General features: G+C 37.1%; 1 protein-coding gene across 1 annotated transcript in view; it reads left to right on the top strand.

Annotated features, from left to right (window-relative positions):
• Window positions 1–1,065: 1,065 nt before the first annotated feature.
• The window catches only part of LOC110131267 (melanoma-associated antigen B18-like), a 128,739-nt gene continuing 119,472 nt past the window's right edge, over window positions 1,066–10,332 (top strand). The window contains exon 1 of the mRNA XM_070461823.1: window positions 1,066–1,179. The gene's annotated coding sequence lies outside the window, so the exon portion shown is untranslated. The remainder of the gene's footprint in view (window positions 1,180–10,332) is intronic.

Genomic DNA, 10,332 nt, shown 5'->3' with positions numbered 1-10,332 from the left:
GACAGGGAAGCCTGGCGTGTTTGCAGTCTATGGGGTTGTAAAGAGTTGGACACGATTGAGTGACTGAATAACAATATATGTTATGCTGGACTTAATTTCCTGTTTCACTGATCTGCCTCTAAACATAAAATCAGTTTTTGCCTTGTTAATCTTATTCTTCACATTTCTGTAGCATGTTCTTGAATAATACCTTTTCCAGAAAAACTTTATATTATTTTAAGTTAAAATAATAAATCATATGGCTATATTAATTTCAATATATTTATATCTTAAGTAAGAAGAATGCACATATTTGCTATATGGATTCTCACATACAGGAACTTAGTATTTTTTTCAGTTTACCTCAATTTTTTTTTAATCTTTTGGTAGAATTTTAGATTTTTAATATAGGTCTTGTACTTTTCTTGGTAAATTAATTTCTTGATATACGATACTATAGCTCACTATGTTTTAAAATTTTTATTGTGATAAAATACATTGGAAATAAAACTTACTATCTTATCCATTTTTCAAGTGTACAGTTAAATGGTACTAAGTATACTGAACCATTACCACCAATGGATTGTAAACATAACAACCAATGGATTACTATTTAAAATTAACCTTTTCAGTGGTATTTTCAGAATGATCTTTTTGTTATGTGTCAAAGTTAATGATTTTATATCAATTTAATAACCAGCAGCCATATTTAATTTTCTAATTTTTCAAGCATTCTACATTTGTTTCTCATAAATATTCTAAGTACATAATGAAGACATATGATGTCTGTTCTCTTCTCTCCTCCAGTATTTAGACTATTGGGAGAGGCAGTCTCTTGCATGCAGTCTTTCTACCTCCACTCAGCCACATGGGAATGGGCCTTGGGCCTGGAACACTTCCATACCAAGAGATAAACGGCACAGGCTGTGTGAACTGTATCACTGTGTATGGGACTATCTTTCCTTGTTTCAGATGTAATGAGCACTCTTTTGTTTCTACTGAAAGTGTGTGCGTCACATGGCACCTGACCAAGCCCGCTGTTACCTCTGTCCTCTGAAGATAGTAGAGAAGGTTCCTTCTGCTGGAGCACCAGAGAGGTGCACACAAGTGAATTGTCCTGTATCTGGTCACCGGGAGGAACTCACTGGCCGTGGGGGACTGACGCTCACCATTGAGTCTATTTTGCTGTCTCTTCTCTAAGTAAGTAAAATTGTCATTCCATCCAGTGCTTGACTGTGCTGTTTCTCTTGGCATCTCTGATACCAATATGCAGTGGGCAGAAGTGTTTAGAGATTTCCCCTAGAATTGCTAACTGAAACATGATGGTCTACACCTTTGGGATGGATAACTAGTGCGTGGTTCTCTGTCCAAAGTAGATTTCTCTTGCTTTTCTTTTTTTCCAACTGACTGCATTTGCAGTGGTGATGACAGTAAGCATTGTCCCTTTGATCTGAGAACAGTGGAAAAAATCTAGGATTCCAAACAAGGTTGTTGCCTTTGTTCCTTCTCTCTGCATTTCTTCTTTAGATATTTCAATTATTTATAGATTAGTGCTTTATACTCCAATTTTCACATCAATCCTTTTTTTTTCCATCTTTCATTTTTCTGACCTCTTTTCAGGAGAACAGTTATATACATTATTCTCTACATCAATTTTGTGTATTGTCAATCCTAATTTGTACCTTGTATTTTGAGTTTTAATTTTACACTTTCCTTTGTAGTTTCCTCACCAACACTGAATACTTTTATTATTTCAATTTCTCAGAGTATTATTTTAATATATTATCTTTTCATCTTAGTCCATTCTTAATACTCTGGATTCCCTTTCGATGCAGAGTAATGCCAGGTGGTATAACTTGGGATTTCTTAAAAATGCGCAATCTGAGGCTACCACATAGAACTACTAAAATTAGGATCTATTCTTAAAAGATCCCCAGTTCATTAATATGTACGTCCAAATTTGAGAAGTATCACCCTCTTATTTTATCCATTTGTTGTTTAGTCACTAAGTCATGTCCAACTCTTTGTGACCACATGGACTCTCCACCAACCCACCAGGTTCCTCTGTCTATGGGATTTCCAAGGCAAGAATACTGGAGTGGGTTGCCATTTCCTTCTCCAGGGGATGATCCCAGGCCAGGGATCAAACCCACGTCTCCTGAATCTCCTGCATTGGCAGGAGGCTTCTTTACTGCTGAGCTACCTGGGACACCCATTTTATCCATAGCACATATCATTTTCAGATATATAACTTGTGTTTATGTTTATTTTAATTGAAGTACAGTTGATTTACAATATCTTTGTTTTAGGTATACACCAGAGTGATTCAATATTTTTGTGGATTATTCTCCATTTAAAGTTATTATAAAATATTGGTTATACTCCTTATGCTGTACAATATATACTTATAACTTATTTACTTCACACATAGCAGTTTGCACCTCTTAATCCCCTAACCCTATCTTGTCCCCACCTTACCTCTCCACATTGGTAACCATTAATTTATTCTCTATATCTGTAAGTCTGTTTTTTTTAAGCTATATCCATTCATTTTTAAAATTCCACATAAAAAGTACAGTATTTCTCTTTCTGACTTATTTCATTAAGCATAATATCCTCCAGGTTCATCAATGTTGCAAATGGCAAAATTTCATTCTTATGGCTGAGTAATATCTCACTGTATATGTACATACCACATCTTCTTTAACCATTCATCTGATAAAGGAAATTTAGGTAGCTTCCCTGTCTTGGCTGTCATAAATAATGCTGCTATAAATGGTGGGGTGTATGTATCTTTTTAAATTAGTGTACAGTGACCATTTAACAATTATAAAGATTAAAGAAAGGTCATCATTACTGATACCATGATGATTAAAAGAATAATAAAGAATACTACAAGCAACTCTATGCCTACAAATTTGATAAAATAGCCGAAATGGACCAATAGCTTGAAAGACACAAACTAACAAATCATACACAAGGAAAAATTATCTGAGGCCTTTATCTATTAAAACCAAATCAATAGTTAATAACCTTCTAAAGAAGAAAACACCAGACCCAGATGATTTTAACTGATGAATTCTACCAAACTTCTAAGAAATTATATCAATTTCCCACAATCTTTTCCATGAAACAGAAGCAGCAGGAATGCTTCCTAACTCATTCCATGAGGCCCACATTATCCCTTACCACAACTAGATAAAGATGTTTAAAAATAAACTATAGACCACCATTTCTCATGAATATAGATGCAATATCTTCCACAAAATAGTAGAAAATCTAACTCAAAAATGTACAGAAAGAGTTATAAACCACAAGCAAGTGGAATTTATTCCAGATATGCAATGCTTGGTGCCATAGGAATCCAGAACTGACAAACAATCTAACTGTATTACAAATGTATGAAAAAATACAATGAAGAGAATAAGGCAAAAGGTGGTGATGCAAGTACCTCTGGAAATAAACCTAATATGTAACACTGAGGCAAAACAAACTGTACCTAAGTGTAGTACTCTAGTTGATAACAATGTTTCCCATGGGGGTTAAGGTTACCCATCCTGATAAAGCTATACACATATACTGCAACTGAACAACTAAGTAAATGAATCATAGATAGTGAGAGCCAGATTTTAATTATTGATAGATCAATCAGAGTGCAATGGGAAATTACAGAGAAGAAAGAGAAGAAGCTAGTATGGTTCATGTAGTAATGAGAGTTGGAGACATCAATGTGAGCTCATAGTAAGTTTAGGTATGTGTGTATATATGGATTAATATATTAAAACACATGTATATTCCCTTGCTTTGTCAGCTGAGAGGCCTAAACAGTGACACCCCAGTAGCAATAAGTTTACCCAGTGTTGGGATCTTGGTTTCTAAACCTTTTCTTCCAAGAAAAGGAACTGGGGCTCCTTATGGAAATGGCTAGTTCTAGGACTGAGGCAGGGAATATGCAAGATGAGCCTGGAACATTTCACAATGCTAGAATCTATGAGGGTATGTCAAAGGGATACAGGATCCAACTGAGAAAGCTCCCAATGGCCAAAAATGGAAAAATTTGAGTAACAAAATAAAGAGGTATCACATCATAATGCCAAATAGAAAAGAAACACCCATGAGCTCACACATTTATAAATAAATGATTAATAATTAAATGGGGGAAGTAGACAAATTGTCCATGAAGAAGAATTTTAAATAATTTATGTAGATATTTTGCCCCCAAGGAGATAGAACTTAACTACCCACCCCTTAGGTGTGGGATGGGCATAATGGGTTCTTTCCAAAAATTTAGTGCATTTTACCGAAAGAGGAGGAAAAGAGTAATTACCCAGTGCAGAAAACCTAACAAACACTAACTAAAGCAATCAAAATTAACATCAACAGTGATAAGGCATGATGATGCAAAGAAATGGCATTTTCATGGACTTCCTCCTCCAAACACATTACTCAAGTCTAATTGTGAGAAATGCATCACACAAATCCTGATTGAGTGAGATGCTACAAAATATCTGACCAGTAATCTTCCAACTGTTAAGGTGATTAAAAAATTAGGACTGTCTGATCAACTATCACAGCCAAGGAGAGCCTAAAAAGATGACAAAATGTAACATGGTACCCTAGAACAAGAGCAACGAAAAAACACAAACAGACCAAAAAACAGTATAGGGTGAAAACTAAGGAAATCTGAAAGATTATGGACTTTAGTTGATAATAATGTATCAACACTGGTTAATTAGTTGTAACAAATACACAATACTAATGTCACCTAAGATATAATGTAATAGGAGAGATTGAATGTATGGTATATGGGAAATCTGGAATTTTTGTTAAATCTAAAACTGTTATAAAACAAAAAGTTTATCTTTAAAAAGCAGTGGGGAGCTGTCTCCATGTGCAGGTAAATCCTGACTTGATCCTTTAAGATAGTCCCCACTTCCACATAAACTCTCTGCTCATTTTGAGTTTAATAAGAAATTGAAAAGACGAAGGCCTGTTCTAGGAGGCTCAGTGAGTAAACAGGATTATAAGGATCTCCTTTAGGGACCTGAAGTGTGCCCTGCTTTTAACCCAGGACTGCTCAACCAAGGCTTTCCTCTGGACTCTCCAGCTCACCTCAGTCTTCTTCAAGAACAACTCAAATATAAATGCAATTATTAGCTTGATATTTTACTTGCATACAAGCAAGAATAATGCACACGTTCATTTCACCTATGAAAGGCAGAAACAGGATTCAAACACTAAAAAGAGGAAAGAAGAGTAAATTGCCAATTTTTGAAACAGCAAATTCTGTTTTCTTATTCTTGAGCCATTTGCTGGTTTCCTGGCAGCCACCACTAGTTGGGGTATCCTGCCCTTGGGCAACTAGGTGGGTTATCAAAGGAAGCAGTTAGGTTGTTGCTCTGGAAAACCTTTGGAGTTTAACTACACGGTATATGTGACAGGCTGCTTCTGCACTATGTCTTTCAGTTTCCTTTTTAGCATTTCTGTCTTAGTGATTCCAAGTCTTCATCTTTTCCCTCACAAAAGTTCTCTCCCTTCCCTGCCTCAGTACAACTATGCATCCTCTCTCTCAAACAGGAAGCCCCATTTCCTTCTTAAGATGCTGTAATCATCTTACACCTTTGCTGACATCCTGAAGCATTTTTGTATGCCTCCTTTACATCCTCTCAAACTTTTGGTAAAAAGGTTTCCCTCTTATTGAAATGCATGCTCTTGTTTACTATCTGTGTTACCAAAAACCTAACCTGTAAGTCTAGAATTAGCTCTGCCCACATCCCCTTCACTATCATGGGCGTCCCCTCTACTTAGTGTCAATATCAATCCTGTGTGTAAAAACATTAGCATTCGACTAATTCATGTCAATGTATGACAAAAACCACTACAATATTGTAAAGTAATTAGCCTCCAACTAATAAAAATAAATGAAAAAAAATAGATGAACAACAACAACAAAAAAAAACACTAGCATTGTTGTACAGAACAGGGAGTAGGGGTGAGAGGGAGACTCAGGAGGGAGGGGATGAAAAGTGAAAAGTGCTAAGTCATTCAGTTGTGTCTTACTCTTTGTGATCCCATGGACCAGGCTCCTCTGTGCATGGGATTCTCCAGGCAAGAATACTGGAGTGGGTTGCCATTTCCTTCTCTGGGGGATTTTTCCAACCTGGAGATCGAACCCAGGTCTCCTGCATTACAGGTGGATTCTTCACTGTCTGAGCCACCAGAGAAACCCAGGGAAGGGATATATGTATACTTACAGCTGATTCACATTGAATGGCAGAAACCAACACAACATTGTAAAGCAATTACTCTCCAATTTAAAAAAAAATACTAGCACTGTATCACGTTTACAGTCTGGGAGCATAATTTCAGGAGTCAGCATTTATTCTTTTATACCTTGAGATCCTGGTTTCACTTAATTAATTACAGATAGATTTTTCTATCTTTTCAGAGCAAGCTGAACTAATGATTTCTCTTTGCAATAGAATTTACAGTTGTTTCTATGCTTTCTAATGATCTTCTGTGCTCTTCTACAAGGAGGGAGGGAAAGCTGTGTGTGTGACTGTGTGTGCACACACTTGTGGGAGTTTACTCTTGTTCTTTAATTTACAATGACTGCTTCCAGTCCGGGCTTTTGATTCTTACTGGATTCTTCATTTCTCATTTCTGTTTTGAATTTGTCAAAAGTGCTTTTCTACTCTTCAGTGTTATACTTCTGACTTTCCAGATATATATATATATATATATATTTTGTTGTTGTTAAAGTAAAACATCACTACAATGTCTGAATTTTTTTAGGCTTTTCCAAATTTTACAAAATGAAACAAGCAGTGTAAGTGTGTTGTCATTTTCAAAATTTTAGTATCAATTCTGCAAGAGGGGACTTGTTAGAAATTTTAAGTCTGAAGTTTAACAAAGTTCAAAAGCAACACAAGGATGGAAATAGTCTGTAGTATGTGCTTTCCAATATGGTATCCACTGTCCACACATAGCTATTGAGCCCGTGAAATGTAACTAGTGCAACTGGGAAGCTGAAGTTTTAATTTTATTTAGTTTTAATTAATTTAAATATGAGTGGCTACCATTGTAGCTCTAAGGCCGGCAGATACTCTTCTGTACCTTTACTGGGTACTTTATTACATTTTATTACAACATGACTTAGTTCCTTCATCAAAAAAATAAATTGAAAACATTAAAAAAAAACTATGTAGATTAAAGGTTGCTGATAATATATGGTTGATTGCCTCCCAAAGACAGGATGCATCAATGCAGACAAAATGATTTTTCTTCCAAAATAACTGAACTACACTGATGTCTGTCATAAACAATAACACAGTCTACTACTTGTATTAGTTTACTATTGTTGCTGGCACAAACACTAAAAATTTAGCAGGATGAAACAACACAGATTTACTTTCTACGGTTTTGAAAGTCAGAAGTCTGAAATGAGTTTCCCTGGGTTAAAATCAAAGTGTCAGTGGGCCTGCACACCTTCTAGAAACTCAAGGGGAAAACTTACTTGACTTGTGGCCCCTTCCTCCATCTTCGAAACCAGCAGTGTAGTTGTGACTATACTTATCTGATTCTGTTTCACCTGTTTCATCTGCAGTGTAGTTTTGACTAAACTGTCTGACTCTGTTTCACCTGCCTCCCTTTTTAAAGAATACTTTTGGTGAGATTGAGCCACATGATAACCTCAAGATACTTAATCACATTTTCAAAGTCTTTTTTTGCCATTTAAGGTACCAGGTTTACAGGCACCAGGTATTAAGGTATCTTTGGGGGACCATTACTTTGTCAGTCACACAAGTATAATAAACATATTGCCTAAGATTAAAAGATAATGACTTCTGAGGTGTGAATTTTGAAAAGTGGTTCTTTCTAAGGTTGCCCATGACTGAAATTTATCCTGTGGTGGGCATGACCCAGTTACCCTGGTCTATCATCTTAACAACCACATCCAGGTATGGTCACTAGGTATCCACAGGGACATTTAAAGACTTCCCTTATAGCAGGAAAACCCAGGTCCTGAGAATAGTAAATGTAGTTCAGATATATGTACGCTATGGATGGATGCAGATAGCATCTCCTCATTATTCATTTCTGAGCTTAGGTATCTCTTTCTTCACTGATCATGGCCCAGGATTGAGTTAGATGCCAAATGTATCTGCAGAATCCCTGCATTTACCCTATTTTAATGCATTTTATTCCACATTGTAACTGATCATTTACCTGAACTTTGTAAGAAAACCTATATCCTCTCCTAAAGTAGTTTTTCCCCCCTGCTCTCTATATATCAGTAAATGTAACTTTTAGTGCCTGGTCACTTCAAGTCAGAGGCCTGAAAGGTTCTGAGGCCTCTCTCTGCTCACCACTATTGTCTTTACTTCATGGCAAATAGATGGGGAAACAGTGGAAACAGTGGCTGACTTTATTTTTCTGGGCTCAAAAGTCACTGCAGATGGTGACTGCAGCCATGAAATTAAAAGACACTTACTCCTTGTAAGGAAAGTTATGACCAACCTAGATAGCATGTTGAAGACTCCTGAGAGTCCCTTGGACTGCAAGGAGATCCAACCAGTCCATCCTAAAGGAGATCAGTCCTGGGTGTTCACTGGAAGGACTGATGCTAAAGCTGAAACTCCAATACTTTGGCCATCTAATGTGAAGAGCTGACTCATTGGAAAGGACCCTGGGAAAAGATGCTGGGAAAGGTCAAGGGCAGGAGGAGAAGGGGATGACCGAGGATGAGATGGTTGGATGGCATCACCGACTCAATGGACATGGGTTTGGGTGGACTCCGGGAGCTGGTGATGGACAGGGAGGCCTGGCCTGCTGCAGTTCATGGGGTCACAAATAGTCGGATACGACTAAGCAACTGAACTGACTGAACTGAATAGTATCTTCTTTATGTCTCCGAAACTCATCTACTTCTTTCCAATGCCATTCCCATATAAAGTTAACAATTCCTAAAATTATTCCAACAGCCTCTAACTAGTCTCCTCTTGCCTCCTTCATGTTATCTTCCAACAGAAGAAACAGGATCCTAATCTCAGCCCCATCATGGCCCCTACCTTCCCCAAATTCAATTGTTCTTTTCTTTTATGGCAAAAAAAAAATCATTAAAAGGTTTATAAGGGCCTTGTTTTGCTAACCCCTCCATCCTAGACTCCTGTTTGTTTTCACTATGACAGCTGAAAATATAACATAATGACTGCAGAGTGCAAGGCTCCAGAATTAGAATTCTGGTTCATCTTAGTGCAAGTCTGGTGATTTGACAAGTTCCTGCCTTCTGTGATTCACTTTACCATCTGTTATATTAGGATAATAATAGACTCTTCTTAATTGGCTCATGAGAATGCATAAAAAGGCCTCACTACATGTTCTCCTGTACCTTTAAATGCCCAATTAATTATGTTGTAATTATTTGTACTATTATGCTTAGTTACAGGTGTCTCAGTTTGCATTCCTCTAGAATTTGAGCTTCAAATGAGGGTTCCAGTGTAAATAGTTTATTTGGGATGTGACCCCACCCAATAACCAATTGGAGAGCAGAGAAGTCAAATAGGGAAGGACACCACTAAAAAATGATGTTAACAAGCAGGTCATCATTATAGGGGAGTAAACTTCACCTCACTGTGAATATGCTTTATGGGCACTTTACCCAAGGAATAGGAAGCCAGGTCTTAATCTCCAACTTGTCTGTTTCCAGGAACATCAACAACCAAACACTTTTGGCCTGTTTCACTCACAGATCAAACATGCTCTGCTAGTCCAACAAAGCCTTCAGGCCAGAGTTCTAGACACTTGAAACAGGCAAGACATGCACATGATCTGGCAGTCAGGGCATATGTAGCAGATAGCATCTGCTAAAACAGGTCAGAGAACTGAGGCTCAACGAGGCAAAGGACTTATCCAAGATCATTACTACAAAGTATTTGAGTCAGGATTTGAACCCATGGACATTTAACTCCAGAATACTTGAAGTTTCACCAAATGATGGTAGTTATCAGGTTAGCGGTAGAGACTAGAGAGAAGTAAGGCTAAATATGAGGCAATCAGTCAAAGAAGCTGGGGAGAAATGAAGACAGCAAGCCAGACTGGTCATTATAATTCAATAATCGGCCACTGTTGGAAGCAGATATTCAAGAAATATCCTTATCTACCAGCTTCCCATTTGGTACATGTTTGCCAGGGGGAGTAGTACATTAGAGTATATTTTGGTATGAATTACATCATGCATCATAAAATACATTTTATATTAGGATTACGATTTGATTCTGGCAGAATGATTTTAGAATCTACTCTCTTACACTTAACTGCTTTTCATATTCTAACTATTTAAGATGTTAGATT

The sequence above is a fragment of the Odocoileus virginianus genome, chromosome X, assembly GCF_023699985.2.
Source record: "Odocoileus virginianus isolate 20LAN1187 ecotype Illinois chromosome X, Ovbor_1.2, whole genome shotgun sequence".
In the NCBI taxonomy this organism is placed as follows: domain Eukaryota; kingdom Metazoa; phylum Chordata; class Mammalia; order Artiodactyla; family Cervidae; genus Odocoileus; species Odocoileus virginianus.
Note: the sequence above shows the minus strand (reverse complement) of the source record. Positions and strands in the feature narration are given on the sequence as shown.